This window comes from Terrapene carolina, unplaced genomic scaffold, assembly GCF_002925995.2.
Source record: "Terrapene carolina triunguis isolate 2854851 unplaced genomic scaffold, T_m_triunguis-2.0 Scaffold238, whole genome shotgun sequence".
In the NCBI taxonomy this organism is placed as follows: Eukaryota; Metazoa; Chordata; order Testudines; family Emydidae; genus Terrapene; species Terrapene triunguis.
This window is the reverse complement of record NW_020664589.1, coordinates 6164083-6178216: the sequence shown is the minus strand read 5'-3', so window position 1 is coordinate 6178216 and position 14134 is coordinate 6164083.

Below are 14134 nucleotides of genomic sequence, written 5' to 3'. Positions count from 1 at the left end.
ATATCCAACCTAAACCTCCCCCACTGCAACTTGAGACCATTGCTCCTTGTTCTGTCATCTGCTACCACTGAGAACAGTCTAGATCCATCCTCTTTGGAGCCTCCTTTCAGTTGGTTGAAAGCAGCTATCAAATCCCCCCTCATTCTTCTCTTCTGCAGACTAAACAATCCCAATTCCCTCAGCCTCTCCTCATAAGTCATGTGCTCCAGCCCCCTGATCATTGCCCTCCGCTGGACTCTTTCCAATTTTTCCACATCCTTCTTGTAGTGTGGGGCCCAAAACTGGACACAGTACTCCAGATGAGGCCTCACCAATGTCGAATAGAGGGGAATGATCACGTCCCTCGATCTGCTGGCAATGCCCCTACTTATACAGCCCCAAATGCCCTTAGCCTTCTTGACAACAAGGGCACACTGTTGACTCATATCCAGCTTCTCATCCACTGTAACCCCTAGGTCCTTCTCTGCAGAACTGCTGCCTAGCTTGATACCGGCTGCCAACTAGACATGGAGCCATTGATCACTACCCGTTGAGTCCGACGATCTAGCCAGCTTTCTGTCCACCTTATATGCTGGTGGCGGTCCAACACCCTGCTCCCCCACCCCCCAACCTGTTCTGCCCTCACAGCTAAATCTGAGCACGAGTGATTTGGATTTTCCCAGGTGCTGCTCCCTCTTGTTGGTCGTCCGTTCTGTAGCGGGGGGGGGGGGGGGGGTCTGGGTTGGAAACTGGCACAAGGAAGCTATTTCATGTGACTGGAGGAGAATTTTCACATCCCTCCCCTTGTCAGAAATGTCCTTGGGAAGGGGGAGATGATTCTTACCTGGGGCTGGATGTGAAGAGACCAGCTGCCAAGTGGGCATGTTTGGACTCGTGCCACCCAGGCTTGAATGAAGGAACCTGAGTCTCGCTCACATACTCCTGTGGCTGGCTCCCCAGTCATCCAGTGCGTCCCCTGGCCAAGCTAGAATTTGGGATCCACTGCTCCAAAACCACAGGTCTCTGTGATGTAAGCTAAAGGAGCTTCTCCATCAGTGGCAGTTGTATTATTAGGGTGTAAAGTTATGGCCTCCAGCCAACAGATGGGGGGGCAGTGGCAATACCCCGCTGTAGTGTGAGGAGAGATGGGTTTGCAGACAGTGCAGGCACCACAAGGAGACCTAGTGGATGGGGGGTGACCACGCTGCAGAAGAAGACGACAGGTGTTTGGCAACATTCTGTGGTAAAATCATAGGGTCTGTCTTCACTGTACAGCTAACCTGGGTGATTGGCACTTAGGTCTGGGCACTCAGGTTAGCATAGCTTGGGTGTGACATCCCCACAACAAACCCCTGGCCCCATTAGTGTGTGTGTTTGTGTTCCCCTGTGTGTGTCTGGGGGCCTAGCCCATGGTTTTTGTGCTGAGATGCTCTAGGGGTTTTTTTTCCCCTCAGTCAGTTGTGGGAGAATGTCTGGCCTGCAGGGGGCACTGTGGGAAGGCAGTGGAAGGCTACCAGCACGAGTGATTTTTGTGTGTCTCCCCTTTCTGCAAAGTAGGTGGGTTCCAGCTTGAGTTAAAGCAGAGCCTTGGTTCTCACCTCCCCCCCTCTCCCCCACCCAGTCAGCTAGCCTGGGCTTGAAGCACCTGCAAAAACGGGTTAGAGGTCTTCGTGCGTGTGGTAAGGGGGCTTGTGCTAGAGCCTAAATTAACGGTGTGGACACAGTAGTTTGTAACTTTCCCATTAGTAAGTCCAGGAAAACACCTGGGGGCACCTAAGGCTAGCTAAGGTATGGGGGGAAAAAACCTTTCTTCCTAGTGCAGCCAGGGCCTCTGAGTCAGCCCTCAGCATTTGCAATGCATTATTTTAAGGAAAACAGTGGCTCATTCACCCGTTCTCTCCCTGCATAGTGCTCTCCAGGGTGGTGTAGCAGTAGTCCCAGCCAATGCAGCGTGAGGGCTCTCCAGAGCAAATGACTCTGATCTACAAACCGGCTCAGCAGCAGAGCGTGGGTGGGTGAGCGATCCCAGTCTGGTGGCTTCATTCAGTTTGACTCCAATCCAAAGCCCCCTCTCCATGTCCTCTCCTAGTGAGCGAGCTTGTTCCTTTAAAATTATTCGTAATTCAGCCCATCACCATGAGACTAAATGGTGCCTGAGATCAGTGGGGAAAAGGAGGGGTGGGAGACAGGCACACAATCTACACCCCCTCCTTATTGCCTGGGCTATCCCCGTGTTTATCCCTCTGACCTGGTGGAGAAGAGCAAAGGACAGTAGATATTTTTCTCCCCAAGCCCCATCCCTAGCACCGCAGTGTAACCCAAGGGAGCCCCGCTGGCTCAAAATATCATGAGGGGCTGGGCTCCCTTGGATGTTACGCTGAGGAGGGCCATGTAAATGGAGGGATAGAAGCTGTTGCTTCGCAGAGCTTTAAAAATGGGCCGTATCCCCTGGCACCAGGCCCCGTCTGGCTGGGGAGGAGCTGACTGTGAAGATGAATGAAACAGCTGGTGGCAAGGGGCTTGGCAGCCGCCTGCCCATGCTCCCTCCGCATGCGATGCCCACGCACGTCAGTGGGACTCTGACTTCAGCATAGCTCAGGGCAGGGCTGCAGCGAGGAGAAGACCAGCCTTCAGAGCAGAGTGTTGCCTAATAAACCAGTTCCACATGTGACCCGTTGTTCTATGGGGGCAAGCCGTGGGGTTGAACACGCCCTGCCAGGAAGGGAACGCGTGGTAGGCCGCCCTTCAGAGCAGAAGCCTTGCTGAGCCCCTCCCCATTGCTTTCAGGGGAGCAGTTCCTCGCATGCGCTGCCAGGTGTGTTTCTCTCCTCAGCACTGGGCTCCCTTTCTCCTCCGCTCTGCAATCCACCCCTTCCCCTGTCTCACCGCACTGGAATGTTTCTCCGTAAGCGCGTCCGGTCCCTCCCTCTCGCCTGTCCCAACGAGTCCGTCCAGCAGACAAACGTTTGTTTTCCCGGCACTGACTAGATGTTGAAATAATGACACTCAGGCTGGGGCAGGGCAGTGTGGGATGGTGCTGGGAGGTGGCAGCCCACAGGGCTATCTCTACCCTCAGCCTGGAGGAGGAGGAGTGGGACGGGACCGCTTTCATGTTCTCCTCTGACCATTGTCACATGACCTCATCTGTTTCCACATGTCAAGCCTAAGCCGGGCTTGTAAGTCCTGATGTGAAATAAAATCGTGGGATCATTATGGCCACTAGTGGATTTCAAATTCTCTTGCACTTGGCTTTTAGGCTGGCGTGTTTCACGCTGTGACTGCAGTCCTGGAAACTTGAAATTGAAGCTCAAGTCTATGTTCACAATTGCTAAGATTTACTCTATCCGCCTGCAAAAGGAGGAAGAAACTCCCAACTATCCTCTGATTATATTAGAGCTGTTGCAGCCGACAGAAGGAAGGGTCTGACGGTTAGACTAGGGTCCTGGTAGTCAAGGGTCCTAGCTTCTCTTCGTAGCTCTGCTGATAATTCAGTGAGAGACCTTGGGCAAGTCACTGCCACTTGCTCTGCCTCAGTTTCTCCATCTGGAAAATGAGCTTAGCAGTACCATGCTTCATGGAAGTATGAATCTTTGGGGAATTCATCTGCTAAAATCGAAGACATCTCTACTAAGCATGTGCAAACTACTAAATTTCAAAGGCGTAGGACTTGGCCATATTTGGGTAGACTTTTCACAAGGACAGCAAATGGCAGCTCCCTGATACCTCTTCCCCCCCCCCCGCCCCCCAATTTCTAGTGCCACCACGCTTAGCAGGGACTACAGCTTCTCAAAGAAAAAGTCACCAGCATCTTTTCCCCCTAGCCTTGTTCTTGGAAATGTCTGAACTGTTTTGGCTGAAATTTTCCAAAATAATAATCATAATTAATAATTGAGCCTGAAGTAAATGTCTGGAATGGAAAATTTCAGACCCACTGGTTAAACAACTGAAAATGGATTTGCCACGGGAAGTGTTGGGCAGTTACTCAGCACGGGGCAGTTCTACGAACCCCACCTATGATGATGGCCCTAAATCTGGTTTCTGTCAAGAATCAAACCCTCCCAACCCCCATTTGTTTTTTCCCCATCACTTTCCAATCTCCCATGTGCTGTTTTGCTATTTAGGGTTTTCATCAGGCCACACAAAACTGAAATCTGGTCTCCTGTCGAGACGTTTTCCTTCCAGCACTTGCTTTGTTACTGTAGGGTTGCTTGTTACTGTTGACGCCTTCCTGTTCCAAATCCCATTTACAGGGGCAAATCCTGCCCCACAAGTGATCAGAGCCCTGTGGAACAGCATGTGGGGCTGGATTTGGGAAGCCTGCGTGGGGTGAATGGATGGGGTTTTAGGGAGGGGAAGGAATGAAGGAGATGGATCTGCCACTGTCCAGCTCCACCAACTCTTCCTCTCTGGGGCGAGAGTAGTGGAGGTGCTGTGACAACTGCTTTAGCCCAGAGCCCACCAGGAGGAGCTCAGTGGAGAACGGCCTCATTCTAGAGTTGCCACCTCCACAATGCAAAAAAACAACAACTAGCCAGTGGCCCTCCCCCCCCCCCTAAAAAAAATGAGGGGAAACAGCCCTCGAGAGATGGAAGCTCCCCTACCGTCCCCTCCCCGGAGGCCCTTCCTCTCCCACCTTGCTCCTGACCCCTCCCTGCTTGCACACTGTGGGTTTGTCCCAATGGCTGGTCCCTGGCACTGCCCGGTTTTGACAGGCTGATTGAAGTCCCAGTACATTGAGTAGGACCCAGGGCGGGCACTGGCCACGTTCCCACCTCCCAGCCATGTGCTGTGTACGTGTGTGGTAGTTACATGAATGTCGTGTGCTGCTTACACAGGGCATGTTGCTCCCAAGTGAAACACCCCCCCCCCCCAGCACGTGGCACAATTTCTTTTGGCAAATGGAAGGCAGTACCAGCCAGGCTGGTGAAAAACCGGCCAGGCTGGTAATTCTGCCCCATCCCATGTTTGTCAATGAACTCCCCAGGGCCCAGCCTGGCTCCTCCATGCTATGGTGGCAGCAGGAGGTGAGGCTGGAAGAATTATCTGGATTTTACACACCAAAGGGGAGGGAGCAAACTGGGGGCCTGTTGTTTCCCCTGAAGCTTCCGCTTCCCTTGTAGCTGCTGCTGTGTGCGTACCAGGGAGGCCATTGGCCAGCAGGGTGCGTGGGGAGACTAGGCCACCTGGGGGGGTCCTTTCAACCTCTGTGTCTCCTTGGGTTGTTGCCATTGAGAAACATGAGCAAAGTGCAGCTCCTGCAGCTGCCAGTGGAGGGGGTGCTGGGCACGGCTAACACCGCCCCAGCCCCTACAAGGGCCTGCGGTACTGGTTTGTGTGTGCTCTGCTGGGATTTCACACTCAGCCCGTGGGAGCAGAACAGAGGGGCGCGGGCGTGGGGCATGGCTCAGAGCTTCAAGCTGACGTGTACCAAAGGAAGGTGCATAAACGGAGGCGAGGGAGAGGTAGCCGGTGTGTAAAGCGGCTGCAATAAACTGCCCAGGGGTCAGACCCTGATAGCGTCAGGAGAAACGAGATCTCCAAGACAGCGGCCCTGTCCCATGCCCCCCTTCCTCCTTTACCATGCATGGCCCTCGCAGATCAGGTTCTCGACAGCAGCTCCTCCCACCGACTCCCCGTTCCCAAGACAGATGGGGCCCCCAGCACAAGGAGGAGGCCCGTGCCTCTTGTAAGGACGTTGCCACAGCAGCTGGCGTCCTGACGCAGGCGAACAGAGGCCTGTGGCCACGGTGGTATTGGAATGCCAACCTCTGGGCTGTCTGTAAAAGGCTGCCCTGCAGTTACATGGTGAGAAGGGCTTTTGGGCCAGCAGGGCCAGCAAGTGGCATTCCTAAAAGCACGGGAGTGAGGCGAGCGTGTGCCACTCCGAGTGAACGTTCGTAAGTTTCCCGTGCTCCTGCTTCACGCATAGCTCTCCTGATGCGTCAGCCTGAAGGAGGTGCGGTGGGGCTCCGTCCTCGCCTCTGTTACCTCAGGGCCTGAGGTGGTGGTGCAGCTTCTCTAGAGCACCCGTCACAGAAATAGCTGGGCGCTGTACGGTACAATTAAAAATCTCTGAGAGACTCCGGCTCCTCTAGAGCCAGATGTGAAGGGAGATTGATTGATGGGGACACACCGTTTTAAGTTATTTTAGAGCTGGTGAAAGGTGCCAGGTTAACAGCCCTGAAGCCCGATGCCTTCCGTTGAACTACAGAACAGGTACAACCTGGGCAGCCAAAGGACAACCTCAGATGCCACCCAAGAGGGTAGACATCTTGCAAGTTCTGATGCTCTTGCCAGATTCAAAATGGCAGAAATCCCCTGTGATCTCTGTCTCGTAACATTTCCACCACAGGGGGCTGAAATCTGGTGCTATTGGCCTGCAAGATTTCAGCGCCATTCAGCCATAGTCCTGGTTTGATTCGGAACCCCAGATCGAACTGGATTCATTCCAAAGAGGGTCTCCTGAGGCCAGCTCTAAAAATAACAGGTGAAATCATGGCTTGCTTGAAGTCAATGGCAAAAACTAAGAGCTGAGGGGCAAAATTATCCCTGCTGTGGGCACTATGGAATATAGCACCTAGAGATGCACGTTTTTAATCTGTGCAGGAGGGGATGGGAGCATTTTACCCTTTCCTTGGGGGAAGTGATGTGCTTTTCTTGTATGTAACAGAGCCCAGATGCCTTGGGGACTGTTGCCTCATAGATACTGCTAGTGATCAGGTTTTGTTTTTTTTAATGAACCTAATCAAAATGAAAACAAGCTTGTGCTGTTGGTGCCAGTGCGTGGCTGGAGACATGAGATCCATCCAGAGCATGAGGAGCTCGGCTCCTGTGGAGAGCTTGGCTGGGCTTTACCTGTGGCTACATACGTCTGATGGAAGCTCTGACGTTGAGAATGATTGTAGCAGCTGGGAGTGTGTGGCTGTTTGGATGGGAGCTTTGGGACCTCAAGCAGCGAGCTCTTGTAGTGGGGAGACTAAGGGTGTTTAAGAAATGGGAAGCACCGTGGCCAATTGCATGCCAAGAGAAAACCAATCAGCAGACCTTGGTTCAGAAAGATGTCAGTCTAATCTAGCTATGTATGCCACCTGTATGGCTGGAATTTTCCAAGGAGCTCCACCGCCCCCCCCCCATAACCAGGGTCTGAGTCTCAAAGCAGCTCAGCTCCCATCTAGGGGCTTAAATAAGTGATGAGTTTTTCAAAAGAGCTTAGAGTGTTGGGTTGACGTTATTTAGGTGCCAGCATGGGAACGGAGCTGTTTTCAATCCCAGGCTCCCACTGGCGATGCTGAGCATTTGAAAATCTGGCCTCACCTGTCTATGTCGACAGCTGTCACTGTAGTACGCTCCTGTCATGGTCACACCGCTATAGTTTACGCTAGTGTTACTGAGCTGTTTGGAGCCATTACTATAGACGATTGTAGCACTTTTCCCCCCTATGGTAAGTCTGGTGGCACAAGCCAGATCACATGCAACTTGGACTAGTTTTGCACTTAATAAAGGTTGATACGTTGCTACAGATGGTGTATTGGGGCTTGATGCAAAATCCATTGACTTCAATGGGTTTTGGATCAGGTCCATGATATCTTTTTTAAGGTCCTGATTCTGCAAAGCACTTAAGCACATTGAAGTCATTGGTCCTTGATTAGGTGCCTACGTGCTTTGGGGAATCAGGGCTTAAGTGCATAGATGAAACAGTTCCAATGATGCATGTGCTTTTTTTAAAAAAAGGAAATAAACTAATTTCATCCCATCTCTATTCTGAAGGACACTGCGTGGGACTTGCTTCTCTTTTCTGATCAATTAGTTAATGTCTGTACAGCCCTGAGTAGATGAAAAGTGCTCTATGAGTGTGAAATATTATTCTGTTTTTGAATGAAACATTAGTAAAGGTGATTGCATAAGGTTAAAAATCTTAACTTTAAAAATGAATCCCTTTCTTGATTACTATTAACCCGTTAGAGAGACAAGGTGGGTGAGGTAATATCTTTTATTGGACCAACTTCTGTGGGTGAGAGACAAGCTTTCAAGCTTTTCTCATCCACTAAAGTTGGTCCAATAAAAGATATTACCTCACCCACCTTGTCTTTCTAATCTTCTGGGACCAAGTGAAGGTCTATTTGCCAGAGGCTGGGAATGGGCGACAGGGAATGGATCACTTGATTACCTATTCTGTTCATTCCCCCTGGGGCACCTGGCATTGGCCATTGTCAGAAGACAGGAGACTGGGCTAGATGGACCTTTGGTCTGACCCAGTATGGCCGTTCTTATATTCTTAACATGGCTACAATAACACTGCATATTAACCCCTTAGTTTGTGAAAAGTGGAAGAGTTTTACCAAGCTAATTTACATTTCACCATTTATGCTGATCGCTTTTTGCGCCCTCTCAACTTGGACAGTGAAAATACTATTCAAGTAGTAGTAATAATACTTTTAACTTCTGTTTCTTGTTAATGTTGCTGTCTGGCTGTCATGCAGTAGTCTGGTGCAGCCATGTTTGGTTTGCAAAGAGTGCAGGGGAATATTACAATATAGATGAAGGACCCAGTCCTGCGAGATGCTCAGCAATTGCAGGATCAAGTCTTTGAAATGTTAAAGGAAAATTATGAAACATTTTTACTACTTTGAAAGGCTGTAAAACTTTTTTAAAACCCTTATAATTGGTCCTATTCCTGACGTCTCTTTCCATGTTAAGTCTTTACACACAATGAAATGCATGTACTTGTATAATGCACTGTGCAGACTATCATTGCCTCTAGGTTTTTCAAAGTACAGAAGGAAGCGGGCAGGGCAACAAGGATGGACTGTATTTTGATGAATTCCTTAGAAATGTAAAAACATGATTTCACTGAGTAGTTCCAGTATAATTAAGAGTAAAACTTAGGCCAGAGAGATTCTCAGCCGCGTGTTTCTGATCAGTGCTGTGCTATATTAATAAGGTGGAGAGGAGTCCCACAAAAATGCCAAACACTCCTTACTCTGTGATAAAGCCCAGGTCTCTGGGGGTGCTGCAGAGAGGTGCAGGGAGGGAGGGGTGCGTTCTGATTTAAATCAAAATGATTGTTCATAACCAAAGAGGGAGGCAGCCCCACTGGTCAGCAAACACATGAATGGCTCTACTCAGGAAGCCTAGGGGGAGATCTATTTTTTCAAATACCGTACACTTGGCACAATCTGGCCCATTCCAGAGGCAGATGATTTGTCTTTCCAGAATAATCTGGGGCTTGATCCTGATCCTATTGACTAACGGTGTGGGATCAAGCCCGCAAAGAGTACAGGGATAATTCAACTCGGTCAGGCCTGGTTTGGCAGCATTCAGAGAGGGGGGTGACTCTGTCAGAAGCAGAGAGATTACCCCAACCCTCGCTGTGGCCTGCAGATGGGATTTCAGCATGTTTCTCCCAGGACCCCCTTCCAGCTCATCCCTGTTTCTGAAGGCCTGTGAAGCGGAACCTGTGCTACGGCCATGGCCTTCTCCTTGCAGCATGATTCACTCTTTCCCTGGCCTGGGTTCCGGGATGTGCTGAAGCCCGGAGAAGACCAAGCCCAGGGAGGTACACCCCTGCCCCTCACAGGCCTTTAGTGTGTGCAGGCTAGAGATCCTGTCCTTTGCATGGCACATGCAGGTTATAGTAAAGGGCCGTGCACGCTTGTCATCCTGCTAGAGAAATGATTGTTAGGAATAACCAGAAGGGACCAGGAAGTCAAGGCTCGAGGAGCGGCCTTCCCCTGCGCAGGAGCCCCTAGCCATCCAAGTGGCCTCCGGCTCACCAATAATAAGGGGCTAAGCAGCAGAGGGTTAGCTGTGTTTTCAGCTTTGAGTATCACTTTCAGCTATTCTGAAGGTTAAATGCCTGTTTAGAGCCCCCTATTGAAGGTAGAGACGGGGGTGCGGTATTGTTTAATGCCCTCCGGCTTTGTTTAGCTGCTTTCAGCGATCCCGTGAATTAAAAAGCCTTGCACTCCCCACAGCACAACACCCCAGCCGGAACAGAAGTGCCTCCTGGGGGAGGCAGGCAGCTTCCTGTGAGCTGTAATGACATTCAGTGCTCCATCGGTTCAGCTCCCGCTTTCTTTTTGCTGCAGTTTAACCCGGGCACAGAGGCCGGGCTCCATCTTACTGATCTCTGCTTGACACCCAATTACCACATGAATGGGAGAGAAAGGCTGCAAAAGGCTTTAACTCCCACTGACCCTCCCTCCCCTCTCACTGTTCCCCCCCCCCTCCGCCCCAAGCCCCCTCTCCTTTCTCTGATGCAGAGGGAGTTCAAAACTGAGACTGGGAAATCAAACAAAGGCCAGAGTAAGGAAACCCATTGTCACTGCTGCAGAGATGGCTCCAGTTTTCTCATCTATTGTTCGCCTTGAAGTTTGACTTGCTGTGTGGAGGGATGCAAACAGCTGTTTATGGATTCCCCTGATGCTTTGTGGAAAAATAATTGAATCCTCACTACAAGGCTCCCTGTTAAAATGCTTCCTTGTAGCACTGGGCCTCATTGTAAATCCCTTATTTATAAACTTCATTTCCCTGTAAAATGCCACAACAAACCCAAACCGTTTCTTCTTGAATACACTGTCTTCAGGGGGAGGAGGCCTTTCCCTTCCATGCTCCAGAGGAGAGAGAGAAACAAACAAGAAAAGAGGTCAGAGGAAAGAATCGAAACCCTTTTTATTATGTGGTTAAATTTTCCAGCGGAGAACAAATTTGTGATCTTATCTTTTGTTTGGTGCTGTTGAATCTGTGGGTGGGGAACTGAGATGAGCATCAGTGAGATTGTAGCAAGGCAAGTCTGGACTGTTTCCTGTTACAAGCAGAAGCACATCAGTTTGGGGTATCCACTCCTACAATACCACTTACATGGCTATGAATGCTAATGGGACTCTTGTGGGCCAGATGCGGCTGTCAGTTACCCCTGTGCAATCCCAGTTAAATCAATGGAAGATGCACCTTCGTAATAGAACAGAAGATTTTGCCGGTAGATTTTTGAGCAAACCTGAGCTTTGATTAAACAATTCATGGTATGGCAAATACACATTCCTCAGCTTGAATCATAACCCAGTGGATTGTGTTCTTCTGAGTTTGTATGTAAATTTCTCAAGCCAGGGGACCTCATCCTATTCACAAGTTCATGAGGATCATGTATGTTTACAGCACTCTATAAATAATCAGATCAATATCAATTTTATTAAGAGAGGTAATTTTCTCCTAAGAGAATTTTGAGACACAGACAGCTCTGATTTCAGCAGTGTGGTCTAAGATGAGGATTTGCTATGTCCCAAAACACACAATGACCATGAAAATGAATCTATAGTGTCTGAAGTATTCAGTGACTGTTGTACCAGGGCAGTTTCTAGGACTGTGCAGCTAGATACTTGAACAAGTCTAAATAATGCTGTAGTTATGTTTTTACTGATTTTTTTATTTTTGGCTGTGAAGAGATATGATTCTGTCCTTCTTGTGAGATTCCTACAATCCAGGAACTGAAATGCCATTAGAAAACCAGATCTCCTATTAGTTTGGCCTCATATATGACTTCTGGAAACAAAAAAGAATAGCCAACGAAAGACAAACACAACTACAAATAAACAAATACTGGGAATAGAAACTCCAGACCCTGCACATATCCCTGATACTTTCTATAGTACAGTGCGGTACGACATAGTTTAAGGCTGCAGCACCTCTACTCAGCAACACTGGCTACTGCAAACACACCTGACCTGTCCTCTGCTCCCTATGCTGGCTTTGCATAGCATATTGACTCAAGTTTAACATCTCGATCCTTATCTTCAAGGCACTCAAAGCCTGGGCCCAGGGTATCTAAAAGTTCAACTAACACTCTGGGATAAATACCCTTGTCGACAGTTACACTCCTCTGGCACAATGGAATTCTCTACCATAAGGTGAAGCTTGTCTGTGCAGGAGACAGAACTTTTGGGGCGGGGGGCTGGTCCAGACTGTGGAATGGACTCTCCCAGGAACTAAGGACCATCATCATAAACCTCACCACCTTCTGCTCCAAGTGCAAGGCACATTTCTTTGACCTTGCCTTCTGTAACATAAACACAGAGCTGTGTGTGGGTGAGAGAGAACAAACACAACAGATGTTAGTCAAGTTCCTTAAGGCATCACTAGAAGGCGCTCAGATATTATGGTGATGAGTGAGCTATTAAAAACCTATACAGAATAGAAGGCTGATTCGTGAAGACCGAGGCAAAATCATACCTTCTTTTGGAGCATCTGGCCACTGTTGGTGACAGGAAACTGAACTAGTCTGATCCACTCTGGTCTTTCCTATTTTCCTGTTAAAAATTAGCATATAACTAGATAGATGGATGGTAGGTGATGGTCAATCTGAGTTCACCACTGGAAAATATCTGACACGGTTCTTTTCCATTGTGTTACTAAGAAGCAGAGAGTTGTTGAAGAGATATTACAAGGGGTTGTTTGGATCTCAGGTTTTGTCCTGGCCCATCTCCATTCAGAAAAATTCCTAAGCACTCTGCAAACTATCCAGGTTTTGTACTGAACATTGGTTTAGCTAGGAGCTTTGCTGCAGAAGGATTATGTGTGCTCAAGGCTGACAGTAGTGGCATTTGTTGGCTGACTTCTAAAATGAAATGAGAGCAGAGGATATAGCCAAGAGCATAAGCCCTGAAAGGCGAACAAGGCCCACTTACTGTAGAAGGAGACAGGAAGCCAGTGAAAAGATCTGGGGAAAGGGGCGGGATGACCTGGTTGCAGCAGCAGGAGGGAGGATTTTAGCAGAGGCATTTTGGATCATGGCATCTTGGAAGCTTTAAACTTTCATCTGCCAATCAAATGCCTTTTCCCACTTAAGTATCTTGGGGTTTGGTTGTGAACTGTGCTTATTCTCTGATCCTGGATGCTCTTTGTTTACTGTTCTCCATGCCAACACGTTCTCTGTCACTTCCATCCAAGGAGCAGTGCTTGTGCCAGCCAAAATATTGCTATGGTGTTTCTCCTTTCGTGGCTGCATCTACACTAGGTATGTGAATATTAATGGAAGTGTAATTAAAATAGGTTCCCCACTGCTGTCTCCTTCCTGATTACCCCACCGGTCAGGAACCATGCCCTACTCGTCACAATCGCAGCACCGTGCCCTGAGCCTTTTCCATCTCAAGCTGTGGGGAGGGATAGCTCAGTGGTTTGAGCATTGGCCTGCTATAAACCCAGGGTTGTGAGTTCAATCCTTGAGGGGGCCACTTAGGGATCTGGGGCAAAATCAGTACTTGGTCCTGCTAGTGAAGGCAGGGGGCTGGACTCAATGATCTTTCAAGGTCCATTCCAGCTCTAGGAGATGGGATATCTCTATTAATTAATTTTATTAAGCCAAGTCCTGGCACCAATCTACACCTCTTTTCCTTTTGGAATCTCCCCTCACATGACAAAGCTTTAGTCTGGTTCCTGCATCTACATAGTTATAACAATCAGGGTGTATTTGAGCCAACTGCACGTAGCTTAACCCTAGATTTTCAGTTCAGCCCTCAACACGACAAATCTTTAGGATACTTAGTCATAACTTGACTCCCGCAGCACAAGACTCCAGGAGTGGCCTTTCATGGTCTAATTCACAATATGGGGGGCCGCTTCTTGGGTGGACCCCTCAGACCATATAGATGTTGCATTTTCACAGATTGAATAATGGTGATCACATTCCTTGTATTTGCATGCTTGACATCAGGTGAATGTTTTGGTTTATACAACTTTTAAAGCAATGAGGACATAAAAAGTGCTCAATCAGAGGCTTCTTCAGTTTGGAAGGCAGGTGGGACATTGAGCTAGTGAATGGGGACAATGCTATTTTTGCAATAAAATATTTTAAACAGGAGGAAAAAAACCTCCCAAGAGACTGTCAGAACAGGTCAGAGCCAGGTTATTATTATGATTATTTGCATTAGAGTAGCACCTAGAGGCCCCCATCAGGGAGAAGGGCCCAGTTGAACTAGGCTCTGTACCCTACACTGGCAGACAGCTTTTGAATGCCATGGGACTGCATATTGTCACCCCTGGTGCTCTGCCTTCAGGTGCTGGGGGCCCACACCGTCATCACAGGGGCTCTGCCTTTGGGAGCCCTGTGCCCTCAGCTCCCCGAGGGGCTCTGCCGCTAGGTACCAGGGGGCCAGGTGCCCTC